Source organism: Onychostoma macrolepis, chromosome 01, assembly GCF_012432095.1.
Source record: "Onychostoma macrolepis isolate SWU-2019 chromosome 01, ASM1243209v1, whole genome shotgun sequence".
Taxonomy (NCBI): domain Eukaryota; kingdom Metazoa; phylum Chordata; class Actinopteri; order Cypriniformes; family Cyprinidae; genus Onychostoma; species Onychostoma macrolepis.
In genome coordinates this window covers 33,647,076-33,665,210 of record NC_081155.1, presented here as the reverse complement: position 1 = coordinate 33,665,210, position 18,135 = coordinate 33,647,076, and the positions used below count along the sequence as shown (strand labels likewise).

The window sequence follows — 18,135 nt, the reverse complement described above, 5'->3', positions numbered from 1 at the left end:
GTTTTTGTAAAACACGTCGCCATTACTAAATATAATTAGTTATTTGAAGTAATCAGACGAAATATCGCATGCAATGATAATGTTTAGTAGAGATAGCTTAATGTTTCTCTAATAAGGGGGAGGAGCCCCATTCGAACAGGTCTGCGTGAGCGCGCGATGTTTGAAGAGACCTGAGACCGGTTGATGATGCACGCGATGGATTTGGAAAACATCATGAAACGGTGAGTGTGTAAATTAGCTTCTTTCTCTTTCTCTTTCTGGGAAAATTGATCATCCAAAAGACCGGTCCGATGACAGCGTTACTGTAGTTAAAGCTAAAGTAGTCTTATAGGCCTAGCTTGCTGATCGACGGTTTTTCCCCTGTCGGTTCACCGAAGCTATAACGTAATGCTAATATTAAAATCCGTGTTTCTTTTGGTTCACAGTTAAGAGAAGTTCAGCAAGTGTGTTTCTGCATGTTCAGTTTAGCTGTGATGTTAGTATTTCATTACCCTTAGCTTCAGTTGTTTAAATCAGCACGTGTGCATGAATTAGCTTTTTGTTAACGCTAGTTTGTCTCTTAGATATATATTCGTAAATAATAACTGCAACTGAGTTGTTGAGCTTAAAGTGATGTGTATATGCTAAACGTTTATGCTAAAAGTTACAGTTAGTCTTGAAATGTAACACTTTTTTTCTCTGTTTTAGGTGTTCATGGAGTTCTACAGGATTGTGGGCAAGAATCTCAAGCAATCATCTAATTGAGATATTTCAGTCTAAAGAGGGAATGTTGGGCAGCTGTTGACCTCTTTCACAACAAATCAAGGTTAGTCCATATCCATTATAGACTTGCATTGCATTGTTTTTCACAGCTTAAGTAATGAAAATGTATCAAAAGTTTACAATATTGGTTGTGTAATACAATCAAAATTGTGCCTGACTGGTTCTGCTTTCTTGTGATCATTTCTTTCATTTTATTAATCGATTCATTTTACTTCCCAACAGACTAAAGAGCCGACTGATACTAGGTTTCTGGTGCTCAGAGGGCTCCCTTTTGCCCTTTGTGACAACCCTACAGATTTCTACAAAGTATGCTTTGTAAGTAACCACTGTTTTCTCTCAGAATATCTAACAGGACATAAAACAATCATTTCACCATTAATTGATAGTTCCTGTGTTTTATAAAACCTCTGAGAATAAAACATAAACCATTAACTTAATACAATAGCCCTTTTACCCTCTTTGGGTGATCTGTTTGTTTAAAGGGTTAGTTCATCCAATATTTGCTCAATCTCATGTTGTTACAAACCCTTTAGAATTAATTTTTGAAATACCAATTTTAAGGATAGTTCACCCAAAATATATATATTTTTAAAGTAATATTTAAATTTTAAACAAGATTTTTAGCTGAAACTGTGGTCCTTGGTAATTGATATAAATCAATGGAAATCGTCATTTCTGATAGTTAAAAAACATGCAAGTTTTTTTTTTTTTTTTTTTTTTTTTTTTTTTTTTTTACTCCAAGTGATGGTAGCCATTGACTTGCATTAAATGAATTACCAAGAATCAGAGTTACAGCTAAAAATCTTTAATGTTCTACTGAAGAAAAACTCAGCGATGTTGGATGGCCTGAAGGTGTGGAAATTAACAGCAGATTAAAATTTTTCCGTGAACTTTTTTTTTTTTTTTTTTTTAATGGAACATCATGGGTTTCTGTCCCTCCATTAAAAGTCTATATTACCAAAATTTAAATAATCATTTTGAGGAGAGATAATTTAAATTTTTTGGTGGACTATTCATTTAATTAACTCCAGCAGTTGTAACAAATTGCTTAACATTATTTATGGTTATATAATCAGAAATTTCATGATTGTGCTCTTTCGTTGTTAGGACTCTGATGACGATTACTCATTCCACCACCTGGACATTGGAATCATCCTCATTGAGCATGAAGGTGATGTGCTCTCATCCTCTCTCCGTCTCAATCCAGCCTCATTGAAGATCATCATTGAAGGAGATTTTGTGATGGACAGTATTGAAGACTTGTCAAAAGCTGTGCATTCTGTATGGACTTACGCACTGCATCTCAACTATCCTAAATCTATGAAGAACACCTTCCAGATCATCCAACAGGTACTTCTCATGTTGGGCCACAGTGAACTAAAACCCAGGTTGCAAACTGAAAAATTGTCCTACAGTGTTAGGAAATGCAAGAAGCTTCAATGAGAAGTCACTTGTGTTCTGCCGTACGAGACATTAAAGTGTATTCTGTCTCTGCATATCAGTGCTGTTAGTGCTCAGTTAATGTGTGTTCACACAATTCTTCAGCCAAGTTTAAAGTTACAGAGACTTGCCTCTGTTTTAATTTAAGCCCAGTTGTTAATGCACATCCAGGCATTCACAAGGGATATAGCATATATTCTTGAATACTGTGTTCATGTTTCTTCTACAAAATAGTTACAATTGTTAACAAGCTGTTCCAAAGCTTATTTTTCTTGTCTTGTGGCTGACAAGTTTTATGTATTGTCGTGCTACCATTTCTTTGGTGAACAATAATAAAAAAAAAAAAACATTGGTGCATTGACATCTGTTTTTCTTTTTTCCAATGTATATGAAACTAAATGTTTAATACAATAAATCTCAAAATCTATGTCTAATTACATGACATTACATAAATGTGTCATTACTTAAAAACATTTGTTAATGTTATTTGCTAATATATGTTTTTGTAGTTGTAACTTGAAATAGCTATTTTATACAACCTATACTCCAAATAATAATAATTGATGTGAACTAATGATTTTGAGTAAAGATTACTAATGTAAACCTGATTTGTCTACTGCATGAACTTTAGGTTCTATGTTAATACAACTGAACCGGTTTAGTTTCACCCTGTGTAAAAACTAAAATGGTTTCGTGCAACGGGTTTCCTCGCAAATTTCTAGTAAAGTCAACTAATCCGGGTTAAGAGTGTGTGGGTGAAACTGGCTTCCAAAGTTTTATGTAAATATGTTAAGAAGGGGTTTTTCTTTTATGTATGTATGTATTTAATTATTTAGGGTTTTTATTTGATTATTACTACTACATGTTTAACTGTTTTCAGTGGTTAAGCAAACATTAGGTGCTTTACAAACTTTCCTCTCGGTTTAACATGTTCTTTTTTTTCTTTTTTTTTTTCTTTTTACATGTTTAACATGTTCTACAAGCATTCTATTTATATACTTCTCAACTTTCTGTTCACAGGCTCTCTTTAGGATAGATACAACATCAGTGGGTCGCTCTTGGCAAAAGAACAAGTTAATATGTTCTCTCTGTCACATGCAGGTATGTACACAAGAGGTTAAACAGGCAGTCATGACAGGGAAAGCGCTGGGAATGACAGCTGATATTTATTAGTTTCAAATATATTACAAAGAGGCAGTTCTTATTTCATGTCTATTGCTACGCGTGGCCAAGACCTGACCAAAACCCTTCCCTCAAGCAACGCTTACCCTTTAAAACGTTATTGAAAACACCTATGATAAAGCCTGGACCACACCCAAAACTGTTTCTGAAGAATAAGAACCTCCTGGGAAGACAAGTGGGGGGGTCTCGATCAATCCCAAGTATATTACCTCTTTAAACATGAGTTCCTGGTTAACATATTTTAGGATTGCCTGACAAACACATTGAAATAGATTTGTCACTCAGCATAAACAAGAGAAGTCATTATATGAAAGTACTGCTTGCGTCTACAACCGGTCACGAAAAAAGACAGTTTTACAAAACTTTTTCAATAGTGAACTGTCACTTTAAATTATTTGATCAACAAGAAATTACATTATTTGAGTTATCCAGAGAGCCATTTTTTCTATGATTTACAAGATATACTTTCCATCATTACCACATAAAACAAACAGACTCTTCATATTGTTGACTGTTCAGTGGTAATGATAAGAGGGCATTTTGGTTTTTCATTCTGTTCAGGATTTTCTAACATTTTTCAATTTAGTTTGAGCACTCTGGAACACTCTTTTTGTGACAGCAAATTTAAAATCACTACAATGAAGAGTACTGGGTAGTATGAAGAGTAAGGTATGTATTTGCATATTGTAGCATATGCTTACAAGCACACACACACACACACTGACAACCTAAGGACTGTTCATAATATAGCTAACTTATCATTCATATGTCATGTTCAGCAGTGGCAGACGTGTGTCTGTACCTGTATATGTATATATAAGCAATGCACTATTTGACTTCATCTTCTCCAAAAAAAATTGTACTTAAAAATATTCAAACTCTTTAGCAGTATTTGTACCTTGTTTTAAATGAACGGTGTCTAATCTTAGCAAAGAACGTTGACATGCCAAAAAAAAAAAAAAAACGTACAAAAAAGAAAAATTAATTAGAAGGAAGAAAGTTGACAGTATTTTCAATGACAGTAATAGTATTTACTGTCTTTTTTTTTTCCCAAAGAATTGCAAATTTATGTCACAATACTGTCTTTATAACATGCAGTTGCGAGTTATAAAGTAAAAAATATGAAATATAAGCTTGCAATTGTAAGAATGTTTTATTTTTTGAAGAAAAAGAATTTGTAATATTGTAACAAAAAATGTTTCCTCGCAATTTGACTTTAGAACTGACAATTGCAAATTTATATCTCACAATAACGAGAAAAGAAGTCAGAATTGCATGATATAAACTCACAATTGCGTGTAAATAAGAGTTGCGAGATACAAATTTGCAATTGTGAGAGATTCAGAATTCTCAGAATCTTTTGAAAAAACTGAATTATGAGAAAAAGGGCAGAAATCTGAGTTTATATCTTGCAATTCTGTTTTTTTTTTTCAGTCACTAATACAAAATTAAAAGTATAGCCTAATTGCGACTTTTTACAGTGAGTTTACAGTTGGCCTGTATCTCGCAATTCTGAGAATTCTCGGAATTGTGAGAAAAAGTCAGAATTTTGAGATTTATAAAAAGTCGTGATTACCTTTTTTTCCATGTTGGAAACAAGCTTCCATACAAAAAGTGAATGATGTATAATGTATAATTACATTTTTGATCTCAAAATGTAATTTTACCATAGTCAATAGTTATAAGGCATATGTGAATCCTGATTTTATGTATGCATTCAATACTGAAATATAATGAATCTTTAACCAGAAAACTTCTGTAGTGAAGATATAAGTATATGAATTTCCAAATTACTATGGCAGAATGAAAATAATGTACTGCTTTTGAGTTGAGGAGTAATTTAAAAATCAACTACTAAGAAAAAATATATGATCAAAGTTAATGTAAAGCTGCAAAAATGCAAAAACTATAGTTCATTCTTTCATGTACTTCCTGAGACGCACTTTTAAAACCCTCTGTTTGCACATGTTCCAGTCCCTGGCGGCAGAATATCTTGCAGAAACCTTTCATTCTTGAGGTGTGATTGGAAACCAAAGTTTAAGTACAGTTATTGCACAAACAGCCACATTTACATCACTGTGAACTGTATCTTCATTGTATGCACTGCATATGTTCTAATGTACTGATCACAGTCCCCAGGGTATAGCACAAACATTTAATGAAGCTGTACACACAGTAAGAAAGACAAGAAACAGTCTTTCATCATCTGGTTGCCATGGCCAATCACAATAACAGAGCAAAAACAATAGAAAAGTGTGTGAGGGAGGTGACTTAGAAGTTAAAGATTTAGGTTGCATCCCAAAGGTTCAAGCCCCAAGAGACCACCATTCATGACCTATGCTAGAATTTCCTGCAGTAAAGATGTGTACTGTAAATCACTTTGGATTAGCCAGAGCCTGTAAATTAAGCTAGAGATTCCTATTATACACCATGTACAAGCATGAAGCTGATTTCCATACATAGGCAGATTATGCCAGTGCTACTAAGCACATGCCTACATTAATCCGAATTTTGTGTCATGTAACACCTGTTATTCAACTCATATCTGGGTGAGTGAATTTCACTCGAGGCATGAAGGTTACTATGGGCACAATGTGTACTAAACATAGTAAGTCAGTTGAATCAGGTAGACATTGATGAAAAAAGTGATCTTTTATTTATTTTCACAAACAAAAAAGGCCAGCAATGAGATAAAATAAAATGAAATTCATTGCATAGTTTTCTAAATATTTTCTTGTGAAATAAAATCAAACATAACTAAATACACCACTCTTGAAATGATTTCGGGTTTATTCCAAATAAATACTGTTAATTTGAACGTTCTATTCATGAAAGAACGCTGAAAAATGCATCAAATTTTCCACAAAAAGCAAGCATCACAACAGCATTCTACAGTGACAATAATAAGAAATGTTTGTTGAGAAGCAAATCAGCATAATTTAGAATGATTTCTAAAGGATCATGTGACACTGAAGACTGGAGCAACGACTGCTGAAAATTCAGCTTTGCATCGCAAGGATAAATTACATTTGAAAATATTTTATAATGTTTTAAATTGTATACAGTGGTGGCCATCTGAAAATATTGACCATTTTTGCCTCCAAAACATGATTTCATTTCATAATGTTCATGAAACATGCAGGTGGTTGCTCTGAGCACAACAAATTAATATCAGATGAAGTGAATCGTACTGTTTTTATCCACTTTTAACTTTAATATTTAGTATGTCCACCTTTTGCAGCAATTACAGCAGCACAGCTCTCTGCACTGTAAAAAATGACCGTGATTTTAATGGTAAAAACCTGTGAAAATGCTACAGTAAAAACCTGTTAAATGGTTAACGGTAAGTTCCTGTAAAATATACAGGGAAAAAACGTAAATTGACGTTCCCAGAATTCCCTGCGTTGCATTTCAAATTTTGTTTGAATTGTTGATGTTTTTTCTTTAAAATAACTGCTGCTTCTCAGTTTCTTCTTATCATTTATGTTTATTAGGGTTGTATGTTACATCTAATGTTGTTAAATTAATGCTTTTTGCATATTTCAGTTTAATGAGTCTCACCATGATGGTGTTTAGTGTTTGTGTGAATGACACTGTGCACCTTCTATATATGTTATTATTTAAAAGCTGCTTGTGATGGGCTTTGGTTCATCATGTGACTTTCTCATCACCATCTGCATTTGGTGGTTATCAGTATATTTCAAAGGTACAAAACAGATTTCAGTACTTTAATAGGTTGGTATATCAGTTAATGAAATTACTGTAAATTTAAGTTAAAACCGTAAAACCTAAAATGTTGTGACCATTACGGTAGAATTCCGGCAACCACAGCTGCCGGTTTTTTACCGTAAATTTTCCGGAATTTTTTTTACAGTGTGGCATAGTGTCAATATATTCCCTGAGAACTTCAAAACTAATGTTATCCCATGCCTTCCACAACTCAAGCCAAAGGCTTTCCTTTGAATGTACAATAGATCTGTCCAGTTTATTTTCCAACTCGCCCCAAATTTGCTCGATGGGGTTGAGGGGTCCAGCAGATTCCTTCCGTCTCAGGTAGTTCTGCAATAGTTTGTTTAGTAATGGCCAATTCAACAAAAACAACTGAAACTTCTTAAATGTGCCAAGCGTTCTAATATTTTTGGCCACCACTGTATATATCATGGTTTTACATTTACAGTTATGTTTTGGTAGGTGTTTAGAGGAAGAGCATTCCTGTCAAGTCTTCACAGATCGCATCATTTCCAGCTGCAGCCCCACCCATGTGTCTAATTTGCATATTACAAGAAAAATGCATGGTGTTACTCAGAGAGCTCAAAGATAGCAGTTACATAAATTCGTGGCATCTGTCCAAGACAGGTTATTTGTTCTGTGTGTATTTATCTTATCTGTGTTATGTGCTCAGTACTTCGGTTAGTGCTTACTAGAGATGCTACATATGGTGTCTCATCAATTAACAAATGCAAGGGTTATGTTTATTCACTTTTTATAATACGTCATATAATACTAAATCGCAGCCAAACACGGTAATGGCCTGTTGTAGTTCTAGGCATTTTATTTTAGTGACAAGAAATTCTACATTCCAGCTCACACAAAGACTAAAAACATTCCCATTTCCTCCAAAAGCTTAAGAAATGTCCACGTATTTTATTTTCAGTTTGACTTCCGAAGAGTTTTTCTTAGAGACGGTTATGGTTTCAGATTCTATTGTTGTGAGTCACATCATAGTCACTCACCTTTAAGGTGTCCAACAGAGAGAGCAACAAGACTGTAAATTTATTGATTTATTAGTTCTCTGTTAACCACATCATAAATCACAAAAGACAATCATAAAACACTCATAAAAACTCATGACATAATGGAATCCATGAAACAAAGCCTTCCTCAAACCAACTGGTTTTTAAAGTTGTCAATTTGTAATTGGTAAAGAGGTGAAGTGTGCAAAGAAGTAGTATTTAAAAAAAAATACATATGACCATTATAAACCATTAATAACAATTATCAATAATTGAGATTCCTGAAGGATCATGTGACACTAAAAACTACAGTAAATATCTGAAGTAATCTTTGAAAACATTTAAATAGAAAACGGTTAAAGTATTTAAGATTGTAACTTAGGGTGGCCATATGCTGTTCATACGGGACACGCCCTGGCCAGGATTTTAATATTGCCTAAAACATCCAAAGTAGTTTGACCAATAACATGCAGGTATTGTACATGATCGACCAATCGTGGCGCTGCGCGTGAGAAGGTGAGATCTACAGAGAACGATCAAAGCGATGCAAATATGCGCACGTGTTTGTTCGTTTCGTTTGACTTGAAGCGTCGCTGCGCACCGATCAAAAAAGAAACCAAGGTAGGCGCGAGAGCGATTCGAAAGCATAAGGAGACATTGAATGTCACTCAACGATCTACCTGCACAGCGCAAACAACCAAAACCTGGATATTTTAGGCAATATAGAAATCCTGGCAAGGACGCGTCCCGTAAAAATGGCCCGTATCGACTGCTGTTCAAAAGTTTTGGTTCAGTAAGATTTTTAATGTGTTTTAATGGAGACTCTTATGCTCTTCAAGGCTGTATTTATTTGATCAAAAATTCAGAAAAATCAGAAATACTGTGAAATCTTATTGCAATTTCTAATATTGGTTTCCTATTTTAATATACTTTAAAGTATAATTTATTTCTGAGACACAGCACTGAATTTTCAGCAATCATTACTCCACTCTTCAGTGTCACATGATCCTTCAGAAATCATTCTATCATATGCTGATTTATTATCAGTGTTGAAAATGTGCTGCTTAATATTTGTTTGGAATCTGTGATACTGTTTTCTTTGATAAATAAAAATGTAATTTGTAATTTTTTCAAAATAGAAATCTTTTCTAACAATATCAGTTTTTACTATCACTTTTTATCCATTTAACACATCCTCGCTGAATAAAAGTATTAATTACAAAAAAAGAAAAAAGAATGTACTGACCCCAAACGTTTGAATAGTAGTGTATATTGTAACACAAAATATCTATTTTGAATAAACACTGTTCTTTTTCACATTTTATTTGTCAAAAAATCCTGAAAAAAGTATTTTTTTTAATTTAAATAAGATTTTTTTTTAAAAACATTAAAAATCTTGCTGATCCCAAACTTTTGAACGGCACTATATTTCACAGCATTACTGTTTTACTGTATTTTTGATCAAATAAATGCAAGAGACTTCTTTCACAAACATTACAAAATCTTAATTAAACCAAACATTTGATTGGCAGTGTAATTCTATGAAAATATATCTAAATATAAATAAGTACATAATTTAAAAAAAAATAATTTTTATAAATTAAATTAAAAATAAATTATTATAGTTAACTATAATTCAATTGTTTGTTTAACTTAATTCTGCATTTAGAACATTTAAATTTAGAAAACTGTCACTTAGAACTGCTTTTGTGAGACATGATTTAGAAATGTTTTTCTTGCTCAAAACCAAAATTCAGAACAAATTACTTTAGAATAGAAACTAGATTAACAGTCTCTATTATGACACCACGCCCTGAGATTTTTTTGCATAAACTAGGTGTGGTGTCTGATAACATAAGAAACAGAGCAACTCGTTAGAAAAACAAACCAAAGCAATGTGCACTAACTAGTTCTTAATGCATTCCATATAACTCCTCCTATCAAAAGAAGTCATTTGCCTATGCTCGTTTTACATAATTTACTTGCACTTTCAGTTTTTGTGTCATAAGGTCTACACAAAAAACTGACTTAAGGAAGCTTTTGAGAATGAAAAACCCATGAGGAAAAAAGATTTATGAGGAGTTTCGAACAATATGTATATATATGTAATGGTGAAATATTTGCATTTGTGTAACATTAGTTCTTTCATCCGTCTTTTGCCAGAAACCTTTTGTGTCATTGTTGCAGTAGAAACAACAGATGAACATGAACATTTGGGGTTGGAACCAATGAAATTTGAATTGCATCAGGCACAGGAGAATAGAAAAAAACTGAGAAAGCGAGACAAAAAGAAGGAAATTAGAAGAAAAGGGAGGGATGGGTCACCCAAAGGGTCACTTGCCACATTTCGGATGTGACCTCAATGTCCTGATAGGCTGAAATAAAACCAGGGAGGTTTGGGTGTGTCTATGAAAGCAAAGCTGGTGTGTGTGTGTGTGTGTGTGTGTTCAGATGCTGTACTGGGCTACATTTCCTCTGTGCACATAGAGTTTAGGCAGGGCAGATTGTTTCCTGACCATCCCATGTAAGTGTACATGTCTCTCTGCCCTCTGTGCTCCTAAAATAAACGTGTCTAGTACATTTTTACTTCTTTTAATGCATTTATTTTAAGCAGGAAACAAATATGAATATGAATGTTTTTCTATTACTATTGCACTTCCCTTATTAAATAAACCCTAAATAGTATGTATGAAGCAATAGTAAAATGTTGCTGTATAACAGCAAATCAACCCCAAATAAGAGGGACCCCGTTCCTAAAATGATTACACAAAATGTTTGATACCATTGAAATTTCATAATTCTTGTCATCGATTTCAATATTACAAAAAACTAATACTCTCCTGGCTTTCGGTTTAAGGCGGGAGGTAGCACTAAAAAAACTCTCCTATAGTCTATATGGGAGGATTGCTATTTATTTTGATTAAAAAATAATCCACAGTATTCTGTAATCCACAGTTTTGAAGCAGGTGGTGAGATGAAAATAATAATGGCCATAGTAAATATGATACAGCTTCTAGGAACTCGTGGAACTGGCAACACCCCCCTTAATCTATTTACTTTTGTGTATATTTTATATTTACTTAATGTTAATGTTTGTTTTAGTGGTTTGTTTATGTGTCAAGTACATGATTGTTTATATTATTTCTTGCTTGCAAATAAGAAAATCAGTAAAGTATCATAAAAAACTATACTTAAAGTAAATATGTCAAGCTTACTGAAAACAGGAAAACTATACAATAAGACAAAAAAACAATAGAACAAAAACAAATGAAATAGATCTACGTGGAAAACTTGAAGCACTAGAAATAATGGGGGTTAGAAACTGCATTCGGAGCCCCTCTCTCGTTGGTTCATTGAAATCGTAAGAAACCTTTCCGCCTTAAGGTCTTTGCAGTCCAAATTCTCATCTGAAATTTTTGCACGTTAAAAAATAAATACACCCTCACCTTGTGTCAATCATGTTTACACATTGCATCCCAAACTTTCGTCTGTCATAAAAAATACAAAAAAATTCGGATCAGGTTAGATTTTCTGCGTTTTCACATCTATAGCAAGCATTTCGATAGGAAAGGATGATGAATACGAAAAAAACGCAGACTAAAATTTCGGACTCGGTGTGCAAGGACATTTACTGTGCACCTGGATAGCACTAAGTTCAGCTACACTGTAAAAAAAAAAAGTTGAGCCAACTTAAAATTTTAAGGCAACCAGCTTCAGCAGATTTTTGAGTTTTCTCAACTTGTCGTTTCAAGTTTATACAACAAAAATTTGAGAATCTCCCACAAAAATAAGTTGAGCAAACTCAAAAATCTTCTGAAGCTGGCTGCCTTAAAATTTTAAGTTGGCTCAACTTTTTACAGTGTATAAGGCTTCTCTCACTTTAAGACTAAATGCACAGATCTAATATACACTAATATTCTTTGTGTTTACAAGGATATAAAAAATGGCCAATTTTACCATTCAGTACCCACGCTCTGTGTGAGAAACGTCTTTACGTGCATGCGTTTCAGGTGTGTCTGCTCAAACCGTCTCTCTAACAGTGCGCACATAGCCTATACCAACATTTTTGCTGCTTATTGCACTTGAACGGTTTAAAATCATTTGTTTTTAAACCACAGCACTTAAAAACATGCGGCCTTACGTCTCTCATGGGACAAAGAGGATTAAACTTAAAAGCACATTCAAATGACAATAGTCCAAATAACGATAGTCCAAATTTATCCGGTTTATCGTGTCTATCATGTCAACTATACACCAATGTCCTGCCAACCAGCCACTTTCACAACATGCTGGTGACTTTTGCACAAGCAAACACTTTGTTTAAAAAAAAAACGGGCCGAGACAGGTGTGGCAAAACTACAAATCCCTAATGTTCTCAAGTAGAGAAATAGGTGTGAAAAGTAAGTAAAGGAAAGATGACGAGGAAGCTAAACAACAGAATGATGTCTTTGCCAACAACTAGTCTGATGCCTCTCTTTTGTGAAAAGATGTGTAGATAAAAAAAAAAAAAAGCATTTGAGCCATTACACAAAACAACAGAGCTAGACTGAAGTGAAATTAAAGACAGGTGAGAAAATAAGAGTGGGAGGTTGTGTGTGTGTGTACGGTAGTGCACTTGTATTAATTTTAGACGGTTAAACTGAGCTTAACTGGCACTTACCTGGAAAACTTGGGCACTTGGCAAGCAAAAGACAGTTCATGACAGCTGAGGAACAAGCTCTACATCACTTTGAACTTAGTTGACATGATTGAGAAACAAAGGAAAAAATCTATTATATTGCTACACTCATGTTACAGTTCTAGTATAAATCAATGGATAAAACGGTCAATCACTTGAAGTATCTAAATATGCACCTGTTATTAAGTAATGTATGCATATACTATCTTTTGGCTTTGATCATAGTTAGTGGATTAAAATCTTGTGGGCTATTGCACATCACACAGATTCCAGGGCTGAAGTTAAAACACGTTGTATTTACAAATGCAAAATGCATGTTTGATGAGCACTGATGAATGTTGTGTAACAGTTGATGCCATATGTCGCATGACGACATCCAGTTTATATCCAACACAAGACAGCACTTTCTTCAACAGCCTATTACAGGATTCTTGAAAACTTATTTTGGTTCAGGCCCAAATGAAAGAACTGCAAGGGGCTTTTGAAGGTGCTGTTGAGCTGATTCCCGCTGAGAGTTCTTCTAAGGATATTGCAGAGCTCAAGGATATGTTCCAAAAGTTCCTGGTGGATCAAAAAGTGAAACAAGATCGTCAAGAGCAAGAAAATGCACGGCAAGAGACAAGATGGAGGTCTTTGCAACATCAGTTTCGACTCCTTCAGGGAGAAGTGGGTCAGCATACCTCACTTTCACTCTGTGAAACAAACAGAAACATCAAGTGTAGCTACAGGTGGGACTATTAAATGTTATGGTTGTGGTCAGGTAGTGTTACACCAATGCCTAGTAAAGTTACAATTCCTGTAAAACTAAATGGTAAAAAGGTTATAGCTTTAGTAGATACAGGATGCACCCAAACTTTAGTGGAAGATGGACTTGTATCTGAGTATCCCATTGAATTTGATTGCCCTGTCATGGTAAAATGTATCCACGGTGAAGAACGGTCTTATCCGACCACTGAAGTGTATTTGGGGGTTAATGAGCAATCTTACCTTATGAAAGTGGGGCTAGCTCCAAAACTGCCATATCCTGTGATCATTGGTCATGACTGTCCTGTGTTAATGGATTTATTGTGTCCAGGCAGTACTTGTAATGTGGTGTTAACACGGGCAAAATTTAGATCGAGTCAAGAGGTGAATGAGGGAAACCCCTTGAAATGCCTTCCCTTTTATGATTGTGAGATTCCAACCCATCCAGTGAAGCCTGTGAAATCTAAAGTAGAGAAGAGGTTGGACAAGTTTCAGGGAACGGTGGTAGAAGTCACAGATGGGGAAGATTCAGGAAAATTTAATTTGGAGTGGCAGATCCCCACTGATGTCTGAACTGCAGAAAACTGATTCTGAAATTGGTCCCATCTATGCTAGAATGATTGAAAATGCAAAGCAATGCAAAGAGATGTTTTTCAAGGGTTCTTCTTTTTGTTTAGAGAATGATCTATTGTATCGTAAGACCCGAAATGTACCACAAATGGTTCTCCCCATGAATGTATGTAATATGGTAATGAAAATGGGGCATACAATCCCCTGGGCTGGTCATTTGGGCCGCCGTAAAATGTACCATCGAATTGGCAAACATTTTTTCTGGCCAGGCATGACTAAATATATAGCCGAATTCTGTAAGAGGTGTCCAGAATGCCAAAGCACTGCCCCTCAGGGTCCCCCAAAAGCCCCTTTGATGCCTTTGCCAGTAATTGAGGTGCCTTTCCAATGGCTGGGCATGGATATTGTAGGCCCTGTAGAGAGAAGTAAAGCCGGTAACAAATATATGTTGGTAATTTGTGACTATGCAAGCCGATATTCTGAGGTTTTCCCTTTGAAAAACATTAAGGCAAAAGCTGTAGCTTTTTGTTTGGTACAGTTCTTTTCTAGGGTGGGTTTACCCCAGGAGATCTTAACTGATAGAGGAACTAATTTTACCTCAAAACTACTGAAGCAGGTTTATCAATTATTGGGGATAAGAGGCTTAAAGACCACCCCTTACCATCCAGAAACAGACGGTCTTGTAGAAAGATTTAATCAAACTCTTGTTCAAATGCTCTGTAAGTTTGTGGGTGATACAGGGTCTGATTGGGATCAGTGGTTACCTTACATGTTTTCATACAGAGAAGTTCCACAGGCCTCCACAGGTTTTTCTCCCTTTCAGCTGATATATGGGCATGATGTGCGGGGTCCCTTGTCCTTGTTGAAAGAGTCCTGGGAGCAAAGTTCACAGACAGTGAGTACAGTCAATGTTATTGATTATGTGTTGCAAATGAGGGAGAAATTGGAGAAGATGACCAAGTTGGCAGCAGAACACTTACAAGAATCACAGAGAAGGCAGAAATGCTGGTATGACAGGAAGTCAAAGCAGCGCTCCTTTAACGTAGGGCAGCAGGTTTTAGTTATGCTTCCAACAGAAGATAAGTTGCTGGGTAAATGGCGGGGTCCATTCAAAGTTATTAAGAAGTTAGGTCCTACTACTTACCAAATTGCTACTCCTGGTGAGTCAAGTTCTCATAGAACGTTGCATATTAATCTCTTGAAGGAATGGTTTCCACAAAAAGAGTCTGCAAGTGTGAATTTGATTCGGTTGGTAGATGAGGAAGAGGAGGTAGAAGAACAGTATTTATCTGTTAATCAGGATTCCTCCTCAGTTAATCTTGACCACTTATCAGGGGAACATAAAAAGCAAATTGAAGAGCTATTTGATCCAGAACTGTTTAAGAGTACTCCTGGTCGTACTACACTCGTTCAGCATCATATTGTGTTGAAACCTGCTGCTCAAGTGAAAAGAATGAGTTACCGCATTCCTGAAAGGATGGTGTCAGCATTTACTGAGGAAGTTAAGGTAATGCAGGAGATGGGCATTGTGGAGCCTTCCCAAAGTGAATGGTGTAATCCAGTTGTTTTGGTTCCGAAAAAGGACGGGAGCTTGCGTTTTTGTATTGATTTCCGTTACTTAAATTCGGTATCCAAATTTGACTCCTTTCCTATGCCCCGAATTGAGGAGCTTATTGAGAAGTTGGGAAAAGCTAAATTTATCAGCACAATAGATTTATGTAAGGGATACTGGCAGGTGCCATTGGCTCCTGAATCTCGAGAATTGACGGCCTTTCGTACTCCTACAAGTCTTATGCATTTTCGAGTTCTCCCCTTTGGGCTGCACGGGGCTCCCCCTACCTTTCAAAGGTTAATGAATACCATGTTGCAGGATTTAGGTGAGTTCGCCGCAGCTTACCTAGACGATGTGGTGATATTTAGTGACAGCTGGAAGAAGCATTGTTGTCATCTTGCAACAGTGTTTCAGCGAATTAAGGAGGCCGGTCTGACTATTAATCCTGCTAAGTGTTCTCTGGCCAAAAGGGAGACGGAGTATTTGGGCTATGTCTTGGGTAATGGGGTTATTAAACCCCAGATCCAGAAGATACAAGCTATTCAGTCCTGCCCACTTCCAAGTACCAAAAAGCAGATTAGGTCTTTCTTAGGACTAGCTGGGTGGTATCGGAGGTTTATACCTCATTTTGCCACTACAGCGGCTCCATTAACTGATCTGACCCGGAAGTTAAGTCCAAATCAAATTCATTGGTCTGAACAGACCAGGCTAGCTTTCCAGAATGTGAGGGATGCATTGGTGACTAATCCTGTCCTGTACAGTCCTGATTTTGAGAAAATATTTGTGCTTCAGACAGATGCTTCAGAAGTAGGATTGGGAGCTGTTTTGAAGCAAGAGCAGGAGGTGAGTTGCATCCTGTGGCTTATTTGAGTCGGAAACCTTATCCTTGGGAGACGAGGTATTCTGTTATTGAAAAGGCGTGTTTGGCACTCAAATGGGCCCTTGATTCTTTCAGATATTATCTGTTGGGACGAGATTTTGTAGTTGAAACAGATCATCGAGCATTGGTATGGATTGATAAAATGAAAGATACCAATGCTTGTGTAACTCGTTGGAGTTTGTCAATGCAACCCTTCCATTTCATTGTAAGACATCGGCCAGGGTCAGAAAATGTGACCGCTGACTTTCTCTCTCGCTTACCTTGCGAGAGTTTGGGGGAGGGGGAAGATGTGACGATGTCATAAGTTAATTTTAATCTTCGGTATATGCCGTGTGTTTTGTTGGGTTTGTTTGTTTTGGTTTACATTTATTGGTATGAATGTTTGTCTTATATTGTTTGTTTAAATATAATTTTGGACTCGTTTTCTTGTCTAAGGTGCACATTAGATCAAGAGAAAGGAGACACCAAGAGTTTTTTTCTTGTAATTTCTTTCTTTATTTAAAGTTTATTCATTTCACTTCCTTACCTTTTTCCTCTGGGTTCATGACTGCAGCATGGTTCCGGGGGTGGGTCGGTAAAAGGAAGTGCGGCCTTCCTGTTTCCTGTTTTATACTATCATATGGAATGCTGGGTAATGCAGGCATAGTTGACTTGCTAAGCTAAGCAGGGGGGTCATTGTTTGTGTTTATTTGGAATATATTGTATGTATAAATGTACTGGATATTGTTTAATTCTTGTATTTATCTTGTTTAAATTGATGTTAGTTTATTTTGAATTTTGTTTAATGTTTAATTGAGTTTGAGGTGTTTGTGTATGTATATTTTGTTTCCCCTAAGTTTCCATGATATGGTTTGACCCTTGGGTGTAAAAAGGGCTTACTCTGTCTCTCAGGGGTGAGTTCTGGTTGAGGCCTCCGTGAGGAGGGTCAGCTTTAATGTCTCCAGTGGTTTTGTGAGTCAATAAACCATTTATTTAATGGCAAGCAAGTGTCTCCCTGCCTTTGTTCTGGCTATTTCTTCACACTGAATGAGTTTTTTTTTTCTGTTGTGCAAAAAGATGCTATTTTGAAGAATGTTGCTAACCAAACAGTTGATGGTAGCCACTGACATCCATAGTATGGGGGAAAAAAAATATGGAAGTAAATGGCTACCAAGCACCTAGCAATGAACTCTATATTTACTTCTTTTACAAATTGGCCAAAAAAAAAAAAAAAAAGGGGCGTTCTGAAAAGCTTAGTTACTGTGATAGGAAACAACTTTTCTGTACAAACCTGTTCTGTAGAGTGACAAATTGCACTTCTCTGTTTGCCAGTCTTCTCGGGCAAGTCTGGGTTTGACGGATGCCAGGAGAACTTTACCTGCCTGACTGCATTGTGCCAGCTGAAAAGTTAGTTAAGGAGGGATAATGGTATGGGGCTGTTCTTCAAGGGTTGGGCTATTTAACTTCCTTCCAGTGAAGGGAAATCCTAATGCTTTAGCATACCAAGACATTTTGGAACTTTTATTATTATTATTATTATTCCAGCATGACTATGCCCAAGCTCATAAAGCAAGATTCATAAAGACAAGGTTGGATGAGTCTGGTGTGGAAGAAC

At 35.8% G+C, this 18,135-nt stretch overlaps 1 long non-coding RNA gene across 2 annotated transcripts; it reads left to right on the top strand.

Moving 5' to 3' along the window:
* Positions 1 to 137: 137 nt before the first annotated feature.
* On the top strand, positions 138 to 18,088 carry LOC131531889 (uncharacterized). 2 transcript variants are annotated; one of them, XR_009268817.1, is made up of 6 exons: positions 138 to 221; positions 688 to 805; positions 985 to 1,077; positions 1,870 to 2,112; positions 3,223 to 3,303; positions 17,853 to 18,088. It is a non-coding gene; the product is annotated as an uncharacterized LOC131531889 (long non-coding RNA). The 2 variants fall into 2 exon arrangements; XR_009268807.1 differs by lacking the exon at positions 17,853 to 18,088 and having other exon boundaries at positions 3,223 to 5,002.
* Positions 18,089 to 18,135: the final 47 nt, after the last annotated feature.